Raw genomic sequence first — 20583 nt, 5'->3', positions numbered from 1 at the left:
GACAAAATAATACAGTGACTCACAAGGGAAGCCCCATAAGGCTAGCAGTGGGTTGTTCCACAAAAATTTTCCAAGCCAGAAGGGAGTGGCATGACATATTCAAAGTGCTGAATGGGAAAAACCTGCAGCCAAGAACACTCTACCCAGATAGGCTATCATTCAGAATAGAAGGAGAAATAGTTTCCCAGACAAAAATGAAAGGAGTTCATGACCACTAAAGCAGCCCTGCAAGAAGTATGAAAGGGGATTCTCTCAGTGGAAAGAAAAAATAAGACAGTATGAAGCACTAGAAACACAAAAGCAGTAAAAATGAATATTTCTGTAAAAAAAAATCAGTCAAGGAACTGATAAGATAAAAGGATGTAAGGTATGACACCATCTACCTAAAACTTGGAGAGGAGAGGCATAAAAAATGGATTTAAATGTAAATGACCATCAACTTAATATAGGCTTCTATATGCAGAAGATGGTATATGCAAACCTAATGGTAATCATATATCAAAAACCACTAATAGATATGCAAAGAGTAAAGGGAAAGAAATCCAAATATATCACTAAAGAAAACCAGAAAATCATGAAAGAAATACAAGAAAGAACCAGAGAAAATCTTCAGAAATAACCACAAAACAAGTAATAAAATGGGAATAAATGCATATCTATCAATAATTACTTTGAATGTAATGGACTAAATGCTCCAATCAAAAGACATAGGGTGGGGTGCCTGGGTGGCTCAGTCGGTTAAGCACCCAGCTTCGGCTCAGGTCATGATCTCACAGTTTGTGGGTTCGAGCCCCACATTGGGCTCTGTGCTGACAGCTAGCTCAGAGCCTGGAGCTTGCTTCAGATTCTGTATCTCCCTCTCTCTCTCTGACCCTCCTCTGCTCGCACTGTCTCTGTCTCACAAAAATAAATAAATGTTAAAAAAAAATCAAAAACAAAAAAGACATAGGGTGACAGAATGGATAAGAAACCAAGACCCATCTATATGCCACCTACAGGAGACTCATTTCAGACCTAAATAGACCTACAGATTGAAATTGAGGGGATGGAGAAACATTTGTCATGCAAATGGATGTCAAATGTAAGCCATAGTAGCAGTACTTACATTGGACAAAACAAAGAGTGCAATAGGTTGCATTTCTATACACCAATAGTGAAGCAGGAGAAGAGAAATCAAGGAATTGATCCCATTTACAATTGCACAAAAAACTGTAAGATAAAAATAAACCTAACCAAAGAGGTGAAAAATCTATACACTGGAAAGCTTATGAAAGAAATTCTTCACTGAAGAAGACACAAAAAAATGGAAAGGCATTCCATGCTAATGAATTGGAAGAATATTGTTAAAATATTGATATTACCAAAAGCAATCTACATATTCAATGCAGTCCCTATCAAAATAACACCAGGATTCTTCACAGAGCTAGAACAAATAATCCTAAAATTTGTATGGACCCACAAAAGACCCCAAATAGCCAAAGCAATCATGAAAAGGAAAAACAAAGCTGGAGGCATCACAATCCTGGACTTCAAACTATATTACAAAGCTGTAATCATCAACATAGCATGGTACTGGCACAAAAACAGACACATAAATCAACGGAACAGAACAGAGAACCCAGAAATGGACCCATAAACGTATGGCAACTAATCTTTGACAAAGCAGAGAAGAGTCCCCAATGGAAAAAAGAGTCTCTTCAGCAAATGAGGCTGGTAAAACTGGACAGCAACATGCAGAAGAAAGAAATTGGACGACTTTCTTACACCATACACAAATATAAATTCAAAGTGGATGAAAGACCTAAACATAAGATAGGAAGGCATAAAAATCCTAGAGGAGAAAACAGGCAACAACCTCTTGACCTCAGCTGTACCAATGTTACGCCTTCAGAGGCAAGGAAGCAAAAGTAAAAATGAACTTTTGGGGCCCCATCAAGATAAAAAGCTTCTGCACAGTGATGGAAACAATCAACAAAACTATAAGGCAACTGATGGAATGGGAGAAGATATTTGCAAATGACATATCAGATAAAGTGTTAGTGTCCCTAAGCTATAAGGAACTTATCAAACTCAACATCCAAAAAACAAATAATCCAGTGAAGAAATGGGCAAAAGACATGAAAAGACAATTTTCCAAAGAAGACATCCAGATGGCCAACAAGAAAAGATGTTCAACATCACTCACCATCAGGGAAATACAAATCAAAACCACAATGAGATACCATCTCACACTGGTCAGACTGGCTAAAATTAACAACTCAGGCAACAACAGATGTTGGTGAGGATGTGGAGAAAGAGGAACTGTTGGGCACTGCTGATGGGAATGAAAACTGGTGCAGCTACTCTGGAAAATGCTATGGAGGTTCCTCAAAAAATTGAAATAGAACTACCATGCAACCCAGCAATTGCACTAGTAGGATTTATCTAAAGGGTACAAAAATGATGAATTGAAAGGGCAATGTACCCCAGTGTTTATAGCAGTGCTATCAACAACAGCCAAGTTATGGAAAGAGCCCAAATATCCACTGACAAATGGATAAAGAAGAGGTGATACACACACACACACACACACACACACACACACACACCACAATGGAATATTACTCGGCAATAAAAAGAATGAAATCTTGCCATCTGCAACAGTGTGAATGGCACTAGAGGGTACTATGCTAAGCAAAACCAGAGAAAGACAGGTATCATATGGTGTCACTCATATGTGGAATTTGAGAAACTCAACAGATGAACATATGGGAAGGGAAGGAAAAATAAGATAAAAACAGAGAGGGAGGCAAACCATAAGAGACTCTTAAATATGGAAAACAAACTGAAGGTTGATGATGGGGTGCTGGGTGGGGGGATAGGCTAAAGGGGTGACTGGGCATTAAGGAGGGCACTTGTTGGGATGAGCATTGGGTGTTACATATGTACGTGATGAATCACTAAATTCTATTTCTGAAATCATTGTTATACTATATGTTAACTAACTTGGATTTAAATCAAAATAAACCCCCCATCCCCTCTCGCACACAAATAAAACAAAGAGTGTAACAAGAAACAAAGAAGGACACTATGTAATAATAAAGGGGACAATCCAACATGAAGACATAACAATTATGAATATTTATGCACCCAACATGGAAGCCCCCAAATATATAAAACAGTAAATAACAGACATAAAAGAAATAATCTCTAATAATACAATAGTTGTAAGGAATGTTAACACCCCACTTACATCAATGGACAGATCATACAAACAGGAAATCAACAAGGAAACAATGGCTTTGAGTGACACACTGGAAAAGATGGATTAACAATATATTCATAACATTCCATCCTACAGCAGCAGAATACACATTCTTCTCAAGTGCACATGAAACATTCTCCAGAATAGATTACACAGTAGGCCACAAAACAAGCCTAAACATATAATAAAAGGTCAAGGTCATATCATGCATATTTCAGACCACCACGCTAATATTTGAAGTCAACTACAAGAAAAAATCCAGAAAGACCACAAATATGTGGATGTTAAATAACTTGCTACTAAACAACCAGGAAATCAAAGAAGGAATTAAAAAGTGCATAGAAACAAATGAAAATGAAAACACATCAGTCCAAAACTTTTGGGATGCAGCAAAAGTAGTTCTAAGAGAGAAGTTTATAACAATACAGGTCTATCTCAAGAAACAAAACAAGTCTCAAATAAACAACCTAACCTTACATTGAAAGGAGTTAGAAAAAGAACAACAAACAAAACCCCCAAACAGCGGAAGGAAGAAAATAATAAAATTAGAGCAGAAATAAATTACATAGAAACTACAACAAAACAAAACAAAACAATAGAACACATCAATGAGACAAGGAGCTGCCTCTTTGAAAAGATCAATAAGGGGCACCTGGGTGGCTCAGTCAGTTAAGCGTCCGACTTTGGCTCGGGTCATGATCTCACAGTTCGTAGGTTCGAGTCCCGTGTTGGGCTCTGTGCTGACAGCTCAGAGCCTGGAGCCTGTTTCAGATTCTGTGTCTCCCTCTCTCTCTGACCCTCCCCTGCTCATGCTGTCTCTCTCTCTCTCAAAAATAAATAAAACATTAAAGAAATTTTTTTAATTAAAAAAAAAAGATCAACAAAATTGCTACACCTCCAGTCAGACCTATTGAGAAAAAAAGAGAAATGATTCAGATAAATAAAATCACAAATGAGAGAGGAGAAATAACAACAACTACCACAGAAATACAAACCATTATAAGATAATATTATGAAAAACTATATGCCAATACATTGGACAACTAGAAGAAATGATTCAATTCCTTCATTTTCTTAAAGTTTACTTATTTATTTTGAGAGAGAGAGAAAGAGAGAGAGAGTGATTAGGGGAGGGGCAGAGACAGAGGGAGAGAGAGAGAATACCACTGTCAGTGCAGAGCCTGATGTGGGGTTTGAACCCACAAACCATGAGATCATGATCTGAGCTGAAGTCAGAAGCTTAACTGACCAAGTCACCCAGATGCCCTGAGATGAATAAATTCCTTAGAAACATAATCTACCAAAACTGAAATGGGAAGAGACAAAAATTTGAACAGACCAATTACCAACAAAGAAACTGAATCAGTAAAAAACAAAAAAACAAAAAAACAACAACTCCCAACTAACAAAACTCCAAGACTAGATGGCTTCACAGGCAAATTCTACATTTAAAGAAGCATTAATACCTATTCTTCTCAAACTATTCCCCCCCGCCAAAAAACAGAAAGAAAAAGAAAACAAAAGGAGAGGAAGGAAAACTTCCAAATTCACTCTATGAAGCCAGGATTACTCTGAAACCAAAACCAGATAAAGACATCATTAAAAAATAGAACAGGACAGTATCCCTGATGAACATAGATGCAACAATCCTCAACAAAATACTAGTAAACTGGGTCAAACAATACATTAAAAAAAATCATTCATCATGATCAAGTGAGATTTATTCCTGGGTTGCAAGGCTGGTTCAATATTCACAAATCAACCAATGTGATACATCCTATCAAGAAGAGAAAGGGTAAGAACCATATGATCATTTCAATAGATGCAGAAAAAGCACTGAACATGGTACAACATCCAATCATGTTGAAAACCCTGAACAAAGTGGTTTTGGAGGGAACGTACTTCAACCTAATAAAGGCCATATATGAAAAACCCACAGCTAACATCCTCCTCAATGGGGAAAAACTGAGAGCTTTCCCCCTAAGGTCAGGAACAAGACAACTATGTCCTTTCTCACCACTTGTATTCAACATAGTACTGGAAGTCCTAGCCACAGCAATCAGACAACAACAGCAACAACAAAATAAAAGGCATCCAAACTGGTAAGGAAGAAGTAAACATTTATGTGCAGATGACATGACACCATGTATAAAGTCCCAGGATATAAAATCAATGTACAGGAGCACCTGGGTCACTCAGTCAGTTAAGCATTTGACTCTTGATTTCGGCTCAGGTCATGATCTTGGGGTTTTGTGAGTTCGAGCCTTGCATTGGGCTCTGCATGTTGACAGCACAGAACCTGCTTGGGATTTTCCCTCTTTCCCTGCCCCTCCACAGCTCGCATGCTCTGTCTCTCAAAATAAATAAAATAAACTTAAAAAAAATCAGTGTACAGAAATCAGTTGCGTTTCTATACACCAATAATAAAGCAGCAGAAAGAAAAATTAATGAATCAATTCATTTACAATTACACCAAAAATAATAAGATATCTAGGAATAAATCTAACCAGAGAGGCAAAAGACCTGTACTCTGAAACTGTAAAATATTGATGAAAGAAACTGAAGAAAATGCAAAGAAAGAGAAAGACATTCCATGCTCATTAATTAGAAGAACAAATATTGTTAACATGTCTGTACTACCCAAAACAATCTACACATTCAGTGCAATCTCTATCAAAACACCACCAGCATTTTTCACAGAACTAGAACAAAAATCCTAAAATGTGTATGGAACCACAAAAGACCCTGAATAGTCAAAGCACTCTTGAAAGAGCAAAGCAAAACTGGAGGAATCACAATTTGGGACATCAAGTTATATTACAGAGCTATATTAATCAAAACAGTATGATACTCACGCAATCATAGACACATAGATCAATAAAACAGAATAGAAAAACCAGACATAAATCTGTAACTATATGGTCAACTAATCTTCAACAAAGCAGGAAAAAATATCCAATCAGAGAAAGATAGTCTCTTCAACAAATGGTGCTGGAAGAACTGGACAGCAATGTGCAGAAGAATGAAACTGGACCACTTTCTTACATCATATACAAAAATAAATTCAAAATGGATTTAAAACCTAAGTGTGAGGCCTGAAACCATAAAAATCCTAGAAGAGGGGCACCTGGGTGACTCAGTCAGTTAAGCATCCGACTCTTGGTTTCAGCTCAGGTCGTGGCTTCAGTTTGTGAGTTTGAGCCCCACATTAGCTCTATGCTGACAGCGTGGATCCTGCTTGGGAATCTGTCTCCTTTTTTCTCTGCCCCTCCCCTGCTCACTCTCTATCTTTCTCTCTCAAAAATAAATAAATAAACATTTTTAAAAATCCGAGAATACGGCACAAACAGTAACATCTCTTGACATTGGCCATAGCACCTTTTTTTAAATTCTTTTTTTATTATTTAAAAATTTTTTTCTTAATGTTTATTTTTGAGAAACAGAGATAGAGCACGAGCATGGGAGAGGCAGAGAGAGAGGGAGACACAGAATCTGAAGCAGGCTCCAGGTTCAGAGTTGTCATCACAGAGCCTGATGTGGGGCTCAAACTCACAAAACGTGAGATCATGACCAGAGTCGAAATTGGACACTTAACCAACTGAGCCACCCAGGCGCCCCAACATCTTCTTTTTTAACATTCATTTATTTTTGAGAGACAGAGAGAGACAGAGCATGAGCGGGGGAGGGGTGGAGAGAAGGAGACACAGAATCTGAAGCAGGCTCCAGGCTCTGAGCTGTCAGCACAGAGCCCGATGCAGGGCTTGAACCCACGAACTGTGAGATCATGACCTGAGCCGAAGTTGGACACTTAAAACTGACTGAGCCACTCAGGTGCCCCACATCTTTTTTTCTAGGTAGGTCGTGTGGGGCAATGGGGAAAAAAAGCAAAAATAAACTACTGGGGCTTCATCAAAATAAAAACTTCTACACAGAAAAGGAAACTATCAACAAAACTAAAAGGCAATCTACAGAATGAGAAAAGATATTTGCAAGTGACATATATGATAGAGGCTTAGTACCCAAAATCTATAAAGAAATTATCAAACTCAACGTCCCAGAAATAAAGAATCCAATTTAAAAACAGGCAGAAGACATGAATAAACATTGTTCCAAAGAAGACATTCAGATGGCCAACAGACACATGAAAAAATGCTCAACGTCACTCATCATCAGGGAAATACAAATCAAAATCACAATGAGATACCACCTCACACCTGTCAGAATATCTAAAGTCAACAACACAAGAAACAACAAGGGTTAAAAAAAAAAACACAGGTGTTGACAAGGATGTGGAGAAAGGGGAACGCTCTTACACTGTTGGTGGGAATGCAAACTGGTGCAGCCGCTCTAGAATACTGTGTAGAGGGCCCCCAAAAAGTTAAATATAAAACTACCTTATGATCTAGCAATTGCACTACTAGGTATTTACCCAAATAATACAAAAACACTAATTCAAAGGGATACATGCACCCCTGTGTTTATAGCAGCATTATTTACAATAGCTAAATTATGGAAGCAGCCCAGGTGTCCATCCACTGATGAATGGATCAAGAAGATGTGGTGTATAGATATACAATGAAATACTACTAGTGATGAAAAAGAATGAAGCCTGGCCATTTGCAACGAATTGGACGGAGCCACAGAGTAAAATGCTAAGTGAAATTAGTCAGTCAGAGAAGGAAAAATTCCATAGGACTTCACCCATATGTTGAATTTAAGATACAAAACAAATGAGCAAAGGGGTTGGGGGGGGGGAGGACAAAAGAGAGAGAAAACCAAGAAACAGACTCTTAAAAATTTTTTTTTAATGTTTTATTTATTTTTGATACAGAGAGAGACAGAGCATGAACAGGGGAGGGGCAGAGAGAGGAGGAGACACAGAACCGGAAGCAGGCTCCAGGCTCCGAGCTAGCTGTCAGCACAGAGCCCAAAGCGGGGCTCGAACCCACGAACGTGAGATCTGACCTGAGCCGAAGTCGGAGGCTTAACTGACTGAGCCACCCAGGTGCCCCGAAACAGACTCTTAACTATAGAGAGCAAACTGATGGTTACCAGAGGGGAGGTGGGGGTGGGGGGAGAATGGGTGAAAAGGCGATGGGGATTAAGAAGTGCACTTGTCGGGATGTGCACAAGGTGATTCAAATAAAAACTTAAACAAAAGACAGATGAACCAAATGCAATGTTTTAACCTGATTTCAACAAGCCAAATGTAAACATTTTTGGAGACAATGCAAGAAATTTGAACATCAATTGATAATACTATCTATAGTATTAGAGATTATTGTTATTTATGGTGTGTGATAAAAATTATTATTAATTTTTAAAGTTTTTATCCTTAATATGGGGTGCCTGTGTGGTTCAGTTGGTTACGTGTCTGACTCCATAATCTTAGCTCAGGTCATGATCTCATGGTTTGTGAGTTCAAGCCCTGCATCAGGCTCTGTATGGACAGTGCAGAGCATGCTTTGGATTCTGTCTCCCTCTCTCTGTCCTTCCCCTGCTTTTGCTCTCTCTCTCTCAAAATAAATAAATAAACTTAAAAAAATAAAGTTTTTATCCTTAACAGATACATACTGAGGGGCACCTGGGTGGCTCAGTTGGTTAAGCGTCTGACTTCAGCTAAGGTCATGATCTCATGGTCCGTAAGTTTGAGCTCCTCATCGGGCTCTGTGTTGACTGCTCAGAGCCTGGAGCCTGCGTCGAATTCTGTGTTTCCCACTCTCTCTGCCCACTCCTGTTTGTGCTCTGTTTCCAAAACTAAATAAACATTAAAAATATATATATACTGAGTAATTTATTAACAAATATAATGTCTGGGTTTTACATTTTTTTAAATGTTTATTTATTCTTTGAGAGACAGAGCATGAGTGGGAGTGGAGCAGACAGAGAGGGAAACACAAAATCCAAAGCAGGCTCCAAGCTGTCAGCATGGAGCCCGATGTGGGACTCAAACCCATGAACCATGGGATCATGACCTGAGCCCAGGTCAGACGCTCAACAGACTGAGCCAACCAGGCATCCTAGTATTTGGGTCTTTAAAGAAACTATTATAGCAGCCCTCCCAAGAAGGGCTGGGGAGGGTGGTGAACAAACAGTCAAAAAATGTTAATAATCATTAAAATCGGATGAGGGGCTCATGACGGTTCATTATACTCTTCTTTCTACTTTTAATATGTTTAAAATTCTCCAGAGTGAAAAGTTAAAGTAAAATCCAACTTATTGTCCTGGTTCTGATTTTCTCCTCACTGAGCAACATTCTGATTACAATCTCTTCTCATGTAGACTTGTTATTTAGTAGAGAATGTACTGATAAGCAAATATGAGTACTTGCTTATTTATTAAATTTCTCACTGCCAATTAATAATTTAGCAAATGTTCATATATTGATTTAAGGTTTGAACATAGCATCTTATTGGTGAGACTAGGGTCAGGGGCTGGGATGAACAATACCCAGCGGTCAACTAATTGTGTGGCCAACTGGTTGTCCCTGAGTAAACACGCTACCTTCCAGTAGTTTTGATTTCACTGTTTTAACAGCATGCCTTGCTTTTCTACTTGAAATTCAACACTGGTAGGTTGTAATTTAGGAACTAATCAGCTTGGGGTCAGAACAAGGGAAGGTCCGTCTCCCTTCTCCTACACATTATTATTTAAATAGTAAAATAGTAAATAGTGAAAGAACAGTTAATATATACTCATTGCTTACTTTGTGCCAGACATTATTCTAGGCACTTCATAGTATGTTATTTCATTTAATCTTTATGATGACCCCACATTTACAGATGAGGAAACTAAGTCCCAGGGGACTTGCCTTAAGAGCCAGAGTTTGAGGGGTGCATGGGTGGCTCAATCATTAAGCTCAAGTCATTGTTTCGCAATTTGTGAGTTTGAGCTCCACGTCTGTGGAGCATGAGTGGGGGAAGGGCAGAGAGAGAGGGAGACACAGAATCAGAAGCAGGCTCCAGGCTCTGAGCTGTTAGCACAGGGCCCGATGCGGGGCTCAAACCCACAAACGTGAGATCATGACCTGAGCCAAAGTCGGCTGCTCAACTGACTTAGCCACCCAGGCACTCCCATTTTATTTTTAATGTTTATTTATTTTTGAGAGAGGGAGAGGGAGACAGAATCCTAAGAAGGCTTCGCACTGTCAGTTCAGTGCCGACAGCTCGGAGCTTGGAGCTGGCTCGGGATTCCATGTCTCCCTCTCTTTCTGACCCTCTCCCGCTCATACTTTGCCTGTCTCTCTCTTTCAAAAATAAACATTAAAATTTTTTTAAGTTTAAAATAAATAAATAAAGAGGAGTCAACTAAATGGAAAATTTCAATTTTCTGCTCCTGCCAGAATGGGAGATGAAGTATGTTGTTGTGATGTTTTTCGGCTTTCTTCTACCTTTTCATATTTTATCTGTAACATAGGCTCACAAAGGCACTGATTTTCAGCCAAGGGCACAATACAACTCAGGGTGATAGTGGAAGCAAATATGGATGTGGGGGCAAAGATCAATGGGGGAATGGGAATTCGAAAAATTCTTTCAGGTAGTTCTGACAAACTATCCTGTCTTGAGGATTTCTACTTAGTCTGGAATCCAAGAAGACTGGCTGCTGTTTGGAATGTAAGATTTCAGTTTAAGGAGTCAGGATTACTAAAATTGGTGTGCACTTGTTGGGATGAGCACTAGGTACTATACACAGGGAATAAATCACTGGAATCTACTCCTGAAATCATTATTGCACTATATGCTAACCGGGATGTAAATTTAAAAAAATTTTTTTAATTTGAAAATAAAAATAAATTTACAAATGTTTGAACTCATTTATTCATATCTACACATAACCACAGCTAGCATTTAATGGGCGTGTGCTGTGTGCCAGGCACTGTGCTGAGCACTTCATATGCTCACTGAATTGTCACTACAGCCCTGACAGATGACTGAACTTTAGCTGACTGCTCCAGTGGAAGCCACATTCTGACATTTAAGCCTGTATTTCATAATGTATTGTTTTTAGGTTTATTTATTTAGAGAAAGAGAGTGTGTGGTTGGGGGAGGGGCAGAAAGAGAGGGAGAAGACAGAATCCTAAGCAGGCTTTGAGCTGCCAGCACAAAGCCCCAGGCGGGGCTCGAGCCCATGAACCGAGACATCATGAACAGAGCTGAAATCAAGAGTTGGACGCTTAACTGACTGAGTCACCCAGACCCCCCTAAACCTGTATTTCAAACCACCACACTACACTGTTTCCAAGACATTTGGATCTGAAATGTGGGCTTTTGTTGAAACGTTATTTTTTCTTCCTAGTCCACAAAGAGGTTCTATTGGAATCTGGAGTTACGGAGGGCATTGTAGAAGGTTATAGAAGGGGAATGATTTGTAAACCTACCTAGAGGGAATGAAAATATGTTGCCCCAGCTTTTCTTTCTCTTGTGAGATGGAAATCTGGCCTGTAACTTGCTTATGATTCTTTCTTAATATTTAGGAGTATTTAAATTATGCTCTATTGTTTGAGACATAGACACCTTTGGAGAGAAATTTACTTTAAACCTCAGGCCACACCCCTTTTCAGTTTCTTAACCAGGAGTCCTAGAAACATCTGACATTATATAAGACAGTTATGTATATTGGCTTCTTTTTCTGAAAGAAGAGGTCACAGCTTTCACCATATTTTCAAAATTGTCTCATATCCCCCAAAAAGGTTAAGATTCATACTTTTAACCACTATTTGATAGCTTGAAAGCTGCTTGATCAAGTAGACCAAAGATAAAAGTGAACATTTCTTATTGATAAGGAATCAGTTGGTTTTGAATTTAAGTACTGAGGCCCAAGAATTTCTGCAATTATTAGGCAAGCTTCATCAAATCGTCTAAATCAGGGATTGGGGAAGAGGCGGGCAGGCCTCTATACCACGTGGGAGCCTTTAAAAAAATCCTCCTCCCAAACTCTGATGAGCTTCCCACTGCCACCCCTCTTGAGAATCTGGCACATTTGTTTTCTAATGGAAATGGTCTCTCTTAAACTCCCAGTTGTGTTGGGGAAGAAACCAAAACACCAAAAGACTGGCTTAAACTCTTCCCTTCCTGGCCATAATATATGCCCAGTACTATGATGATATTATTTTCTTTTATTTATTTATTTTTGAGCACAAGCAGAGCAGGGGCAAAACAGAGGGAGACAGAGAATCCAAAGCAGACTCCAGGCTCCAAGCTTTCCGTGTAGAGCCCGACATGGGGCTCGAACCCACGAACTGCAAGATCATGACCTGAGCAGAAGTCAGGACATTTAACCAACTGAGCCACCCAGGTGCTGCTACTCTGGTATTATTTTAAAAGATAGGCAGAATGTCCAAATTTAAGATACAGAAATTTAGGAAGTACATCGTTTAAAATACACAGCATTTAATCCACTTACTGCTAATATACTGTCCTCTGATACACAGTAGGGAAAACAATCAACATAGATCTGGACCCCTAGCAGTCCCCAATTCTTTTTCCTTCTGAAGTATTTAACAATTTCTCTACTTTTGAGCATTTATTTGCTCCCAGTTTTCTAATATAGCCTTTTCCTCCCCTTAAAATAATCCTGACTTTATAAGAAGAAAACAAAGGGAGGGTGAATGGTTTTGTGACCATTGATATTCCTTAATTTGTGCCACCTAAAATGTAACTGAATTCTGCTTCCTCTGTTATTTGACCCATTTCTTACGTAGATTATACATAACGGAGTCAAATGTACAGTTGATTGAAGATCTTATTTGTACTATGTAAGTGAGAGAGTCACAGACACAGGATTTGAGGGTTCATTTTTATTTTACTGTAAATCAGGATGAATGGATACTTTAAAAATTTAGAAAGCTGTAAGATGGAGTTGATTGAAAACACTCGATTCCAAGTCCCCAAAATGTAGAGACTCCACACCTATATAGGTAAAAATCGAAAGAAGTGATTTTCAGTCTTACATCTTTAAAAATTTTTTTTAAATTTATTTTTGAGAGAGAGAGAGACAGACAGACAGAGCAGGAGCAGAGGAGGGGCAGAGAGAAGGGGTGACACAGAATCCGAAGCAGGCTCCAGGCTCTGAGCTGTCAGCACAGAGTCCAATGTGGGGCTTGAACCCAGAAACTGTGAGATCGTGACCTGAGTGGAAGTCAGACTCTTAACCAACTGAGCACCCAGATGTCCTGAAAGTCTTACATCTTTTAAACCAAATTGCAGAATTTCTAATTTATATGTAATAAAAACCGCTACAGTTTGTACATGACACTCATAAATAACAGGTGAGATACATAATACTAAAGGTAATTTAGTATTTTAAAAAACTTTGACTATTAAATTATGAACCAAAAAGCAAAGGATAAATTTGCATTACTTACCTGATGATTTAAAAACTGTGATTCTAGGGGCGCTTGGGTGGCTCAGTTGGTTAAGTGTCCGGCTTCAGCTCAGGTCATGATCTCACGGCTCGTGGGTTCGAGCCCCACGTCAGGTTCTGTGCTGACAGCTCAGAACCTGGAGCCTGCTTCGGATTCTGTATCTCCCTCTCTCTCTGACCCTCCCCTGCTTGCACTGTCTCTCTCTGTCTCTCAAAAAGAAATTAAAAACATTAAAAATAATTTAAAAACTGTGATTCTAGATTTCTTCTAAAGCACTTCGAGTTACCAAAAGATTAATAATATTATCGCTATTATTACTTTTAAGGTATACTAAAGTATTTGAGGTATATTAAAGGGATATTACAATTATGATTATTATCGCAGGTGCGTGTAATTGAAAACACACTTTCCAAGCCCAGAAATTTGAATTTACAATAGGCAACCTCTACTGCCACTTTGATGTACACTAGTTTAAGAACAGCGGATACAGAGGCTAATATTAATTTGGGAATGTTGCTGGATCACTTCCCTGAACCTCTCAGATCAGAATTACTTCGGCTGTCTGTAAAACACACAGACCACCAGTCCTCTTCCTTAGACATTCTGACTCAAGTGGGCTGAATTGGTGCCTAAGTACCAGTATTTTGCTTGTTTGTTTTTAAAGTTTATTTTGAGAGGGAGCAGGGTGGGCAGAGAAAGGGAAAGAGAGAATCCCAAACAGATTCCATGCCATCAGTGCGGAGCCTGACACAGTGCTCATGAACCTTGAAACTAAGACCTGAGCCAAAATCAAGAGTTGGACGCTTGACCTGCTGAGCTATCAAGGTGCCCCTAGGAACCAGTGTTTTTAACTAACTCCAAAGTCTGGAGGGGGGGACAAGTTCGATTATTTAGGCAAATACTGTACCATAGTACCTAGCACCCAGAACTGCACAAGAAATTTACATTACCAACAGGAAACAAATTGGCTGTTTTTATACTGATAAGGGACTGAAGTTTTGGAAACACAAACCTGAAGTTACCTTCTCCAGCTCCACTCCACTCCCACTGAAGAGTTTCTCACTACTTTTAGGATAAAGAGAAAACTCCTTGTTAGGGTTTCCAATGCCCAGAGGCATGGTTTATGCCCTTCCTACTGCTTACATATATCCAACACCCATCCTGCTCAGTCTTAATTTAAAGGGGATCCGTCTCCAGTCCAAGTACTTAATCCGTCTACCCTTTGTACCTATGAACACGTTTCCTCATTTGTAAAATGAGAATAATACTGATCTCTTGTGTGGTTCAGGATTAAATGTGGTCTGGTAAAAAGGGCTCTGTGCACAGAAGCAGGAATAGTGGATGATGGCTATTATTTAATGACGTCAAGCTCTGGGTCTACTTCCTCACGTTCCATTCTTCAACCTGCTTGCCATCTGGTTTTGGCACCCACCATTCCAAAGACCCTGTTTCCACTAGGCTCACCAACTGCCAAGTCCAAAGGACAAATTTCAGTCCCTATCTGACGGACCTTTCTGCAAGTAGTAAGCATTGCTGACTACTCTATCCTTTGAAATTCTTTGGCTTCCATCAAACAGTTTATCCTGTTTTCTTCATACTTCTCTGGCCAGTCTTTTTTTTTTTTAAGGTTTATTTATTTTATTTTTGAGAGAGAGGGTGAGCAGGGGAGGGGCAAAGAGAGAGGGAGGCAAAGGATGCAAAGCAGGCTCTGTGCTGACAGCGGTAAGCCCAAATTCAGGGCTTGAACTCACGAATCATGAGATCATGACCTGAGCCGATTTGGTCACTCAACTGTCTGAGCCACCTAGGTGCCCTCCCCCAACTTTTTTTAATGTTTTATTTCTCTGACCAGTCTTTTAGAACATCTTTTGTGGTTCTTTTGTTGCTGACCTTTTCAGATTAAAAAATATATATATTTTAACTTTATTAAAGTAATACATGCATATCTATACGCCAATGACAGCAACCCAGCAAGGTCTTCCCTGAACATTAAATTAGCACTCTCGCTCCATATCCTCCCACATCACTTTGTTTTTTCTTCATAGTACTTCTCACCCTTATTTACTTATTTATTGTCTATCTTCACTATATTCTATGCTCTTTGAGGCAAGGGGTTATGTTTGATTCACTGCTCTATTCAGAGCACCTAGAATAATGCCTGGCACCCACGAACTAGGCTCAACCAAGACTTATTGAGCAACTGACTGAAATATCCCCCACATTTAATCTGTCGCTTGTAGACACTACCTCCTACATTTTCTCAATCTCTGCCCACTGTCCTCGCCTTACAACTGACTGACTCAGAGCTTGCCAAAATGACCACCAGAAGCGTCTTCATCCTGTCCTCCTATAATCTATATCCCAAAGTGCTTCTAAAGTGATCTGAGTCCTTCAACAGATCCCTACTGGCTTTAGGATGAAGTCTAAATTCCTAGGCAAAACATACAAAGCTCTCCATGATCTGGACTCTGCTGAGTCTAGCATCAGCTCTTGCCAGCCCCTTGCATGTGCACCGTGCTCTGATTATCCCCATTTCCAGTCACATGCTGTTTGCACATACCATTCTCTCTGCCTGGAACAATGCCCAGGCCCTATCCCCAATGCCTTCTTTGCCTCGCTAACTCCTACCAGTCATTTCTGGGAAGGTCTGGCTCCCCTCGTTCCAGAGCTGGGGTTACATGTCCTCTTTATCTTTACAGGACACCGTATTCAGCATTTCACCATGACACCCTTGCATGGACTCGCTGGTCTCCAGCACTGTCCCCACAGTGCCCAGAACGGGGATTGGGGCAGAGCAGCTGAGAAATCGTGATTGGAAGGAAATGAACCCACTTCTCTCTTATCTCTGGGTCTTCAGCCCAAACTGCTTTGCCTTTCCTTACAGCTGTGTTGCTAAGTACCTTTGGAGACAAATCACACAATGACTTGGTACTATTTTAAGTCAACGTCTTTAACCTCATTTGGGCATTCAACACCCAGCAATCCTTTTTTTGGATCCTGTCGTTCCAGCATGCATTTCCTTCAGTGACCATTAAAAAACACAAACGAAACCAAAGAACAAAAAACGAAACACTTAAACACAAGTAGAAGGATTTGCGGTGAAAAGAATGAGCCCTACCCCCCTTTTACCTCAGTCCTAGAGGTGCTAATGGCTCGAAGTGCCTATTGCCACCTCATTTCCGTTGAGTATGCACACAACAGATGTACATCCCCAAACAAATGAATTCAAACATGGCTGCCTATTATCAGTCTGATTTTTTTCAAGACTATCTCCCTGTATTAGTACATATTGATCTTCCTCATTCTTTTTTTTAACAGCTGCATGCTTTCCCACTGAAGGGCTATGCCCTCATTCAACCTTTCTGCAACTGTCAGGCACGTAGCTAGTTTCCCGTTTTTCATGACTGCCCTTCAGTAGTTTGACACTGTTATTCAAGCTCCTGTCCCATTTCCACTTTTTTTGCAAGGATCTTGCCTGTTTCACAGAAGAAACTGAAGCTGGGAGGTGGGAACTCCTCCAACTTCCCAACTCCCTTATCTCCACACCAATCTAAAACTACATCCATCTGGGGGGCACCTGGGTGGCTCAGTCAGCTAAGCGTCCAAGTTCAGCTCAGGTCATGATCTCACAGTTCGCGTGTCTGAGCCCCGTGTTGGGCTCTGTGCTGACAGCTCAGAGCATGGAGGCTGCTTTGGATTCTATGCTCCCTCTTTCTCTGCCCCTCCCCCGCTCAAAAACTGGATAAACATTAAAGAAAAACTACATCTATCCTTTGCTCTCTCAGGAGAGAGAGAGACCTCTTCCGTAGGATGGGTTGCTAGCCATGCTGCCTAACATTCCCTCCTGTGCTCACACAGGGCTTCCCTGTTCCCTCCCACTCTTTCTCTATTGCTTTCTCCCCCAAGCTTATGTAAACATGTGTACTTATCTTCCAATTTTATGACTCTCCCCCGTTTTGTGCCTCGCAGCCTAGCTTCTTTCTTTCTTAATTTTTATTGATATTGAGAGACTGAGAGAGAGAGCAAGCGAGAGAGTGAGCACAAACTAGGGAGATGCAGAGAGAAAGAGAGAGGGAGAGAGAATCCCAAGCAGGCTCTGCACTCAGTGTAGGGCCCGATATAAGGCTGGAACTCACAAATTGTGAGATCATGACCTGAGCTAAAACAAAGAGTCAGAAGCTTAACGGACTGAGCCTCACAGTCCAGCTTAAGAGTAGTCTATGATCTTTAGTATCATTTACCCTCATCTTCCATCTGCTCCTCACCCTGCTGCTGGCTGGCTTCCAATCTCACTGCTGTACAACTGCTCTTACTAGCTAGGGTCAACTGGGACCTCCAAGTTGCCAAAGCCAAAGGCTCTCGCTCAGGTTTCCTGTAACTTTATCTCTCTGTGGCATCCATGTGGTCTCCCCTGCCCCTTAAAACTCCTTTGGTTTGAGAAATATCACTATTCCAGTTTTCCGTCTATTTCTGACCACCCCTAAATATTGGTCTTCAGCAGATTTCTGTTGTCCATGCTCTTCTGACTCTACATGTTTCCTGGGTGACCTCAGCTGCTTCCAAGGCTGCACAATCCTAAGCTTTCTACCTATTCTCCTTTACACTTACATGCTTCTAACCAAACTTAGCGATTTCTCCCACCTTCCACCCTCAACCTATGAATAGCATCACCACTTACCCAGTCACCTAGGTCAGAAACCAAGCTTCCACTCTGTCGCCTTCCATTATCCAGTCACCAAAGTACCCTTCTCATTACGCTCCTACTGCCAACGCCTCGGCCAGCTTGTCTCCATCATCTCATCAAATCACCCTCCCCGCTCCATCTGTTTTCACACTGCGACCAGCATGATCTCTCAAAGACGAGCATTTGGGGGTACCCAAGTGGCTGTCGGTTGAGGGTCCAACTCTGGATTTCAGTGCAAGATCCCAGGGTGGTGGGATGGAGCCTTGTGTCCTGCTTGGGATTCTCTATTTCTCCCTCTGCCCCTCTCCCCTGCTCATGCTGTCCTCTCTGAAATTAATAAATAACTCATGTGGATCTTGAGAAACTTAACAGAAGACCATGGGGGAAGGGAAAGGGAAAAAAATTGTTACAAAGAGAGAAGGAGGGAGGCAAACTCTAAGAGAACAATCTGAGGATTGATGGGGGGCGGGTAGGGAGAGGGGAAAATGGGTGATGGGCATGGAGGAGGGCACTTGTTGGGATGAACACCGGGTATTGTATATAAGCCAATTTGATAATACAGTATATGAAAAAAATTTTTAATTAAAGAAGTAAAAACAAAACGAGCATCTGCTCCTGAGCACTGTAATCACCATACTACGTACACTCCCTCCACTCCACCTGCCCTCAACTACTTGTTCCACAAGCAGACCGTGCGGCTCCATGCCCCAGACCACTGCTCCCTCTTCCAAGAATGCCCTCTCCCCTCCACTCCCTTCTAACTCCTACCTACTCTTCATGATCCATCTCAAAGGTCTCCTCTGTGAAACCTTCCCATCCTTCCTCCAAGAGCAGAATTGGAAACTCCTTCCTCTCACTGCAGTTCCTTGTTAGGTATTTATTGCAATGATCATGTCTTATTAAACTTATTTATTTACATGTCTGTCTCTCATTCTGGACCTTAAGTTTCTTGCGATCAGAAACTCAACCTCACTTTTGTCTCAGCATCAGACACACTGCTTGATAAAGACAGGGGGCTTGATAAATGTTGAATGAACAAATGAATGAATACCATGTACCTGCGCCCAACCTCCCAAACCAAAATTCTCGAAGTCGTCTTCTATCCCTCCTTTTCTGCCTCTGAATCCCAACAACTGGTCATCAAAACCTGTTGATTCTTTACCTCCTGCTCCCCCAAAGATCTCTCAAATTCATGTCCCTCCTCCCCATCTTAATGCCACGGCTCTAGACTCGGCTCCATTACCCCTTGCTTGAACTAGATTTGCTCCCCTCCAAACCACTCTCCACACTATTGCTGGATTTTTAAAAAAATTTTATTACAAAAATAGTACATACTTGTAAAAAAATTTTAGGCAATACAGAAATAAAAGCACAATACCCTCCCAGTATACATAAAGCTATAGAGCTCCCTCCCCTCCAATCCCATTTCTCAGAGGTTATCACTGCAAACAGTTTAGCACACCTCCTTTCAGACTTTTTCCTTTGCGTATACAAGTATACACACACACACAAATACCCATGCGGTTTGGGCTTTCACGAAACTGGGGTCACACTTGTGATTCTTCAACCTCTCTCACGCAGTGTACAACTCCTAACACACAAGTCTGATGCAGTCACCCCACCAGAACTTACCATTTCCCATAATATATAAATCACACTTACTGGCATCAAAGACATGCTTTCTGCATCTTTCAGTCTCATCTCTAGCCATTCCCGCATAAATCACCTCCCGTCCTTTCTGGAACAAGGGAGGCACAATCAATCAATCAATCTAGGAACACACTCTGCTATCTCCAGACTTCGGCCGTTTCACTTCATGTCACGCTCTGCCTGGACTTTTCTTTATCTGGCAAGCTCCTACTAATTCTTCAACAGTCAGCACAAAAATGACCTCTAGGAACACTTCCCTGACTCTTCCGGACACAATCACTCCTCTCTTTTCCCCTACACTTAGTGTCTAGCTTCTGCATTGCACTCATCTCGGAGCACTGTAAGGATTTATAAACACGCTTTGAATTCCACTTCCCCTCCCCCAACGGGAGGGCGAGATCTGGCAAAAGCAATATGTCGCCTTTACCTTTATGTCCCAAGGATCTGATAGAGTTCTCGTCATGGAGGAGACGTTCAATAACAAATCTCTTGAGGACGTTATGATTCGGGGAACGTTTAGCAAGTACCTACTATGCACGGGCCCATGTTCTAAGCATGAAAAGAAACAGAAGACACACAGTCTTTGCCCTAAGGAACACGTTCCCCTGGGGAGGAGGGGCACAGAACACATTCACAAGGCAA

Source organism: Suricata suricatta, chromosome X, assembly GCF_006229205.1.
Source record: "Suricata suricatta isolate VVHF042 chromosome X, meerkat_22Aug2017_6uvM2_HiC, whole genome shotgun sequence".
Classification (NCBI taxonomy): Eukaryota; Metazoa; Chordata; class Mammalia; order Carnivora; family Herpestidae; genus Suricata; species Suricata suricatta.
Note: the sequence above shows the minus strand (reverse complement) of the source record.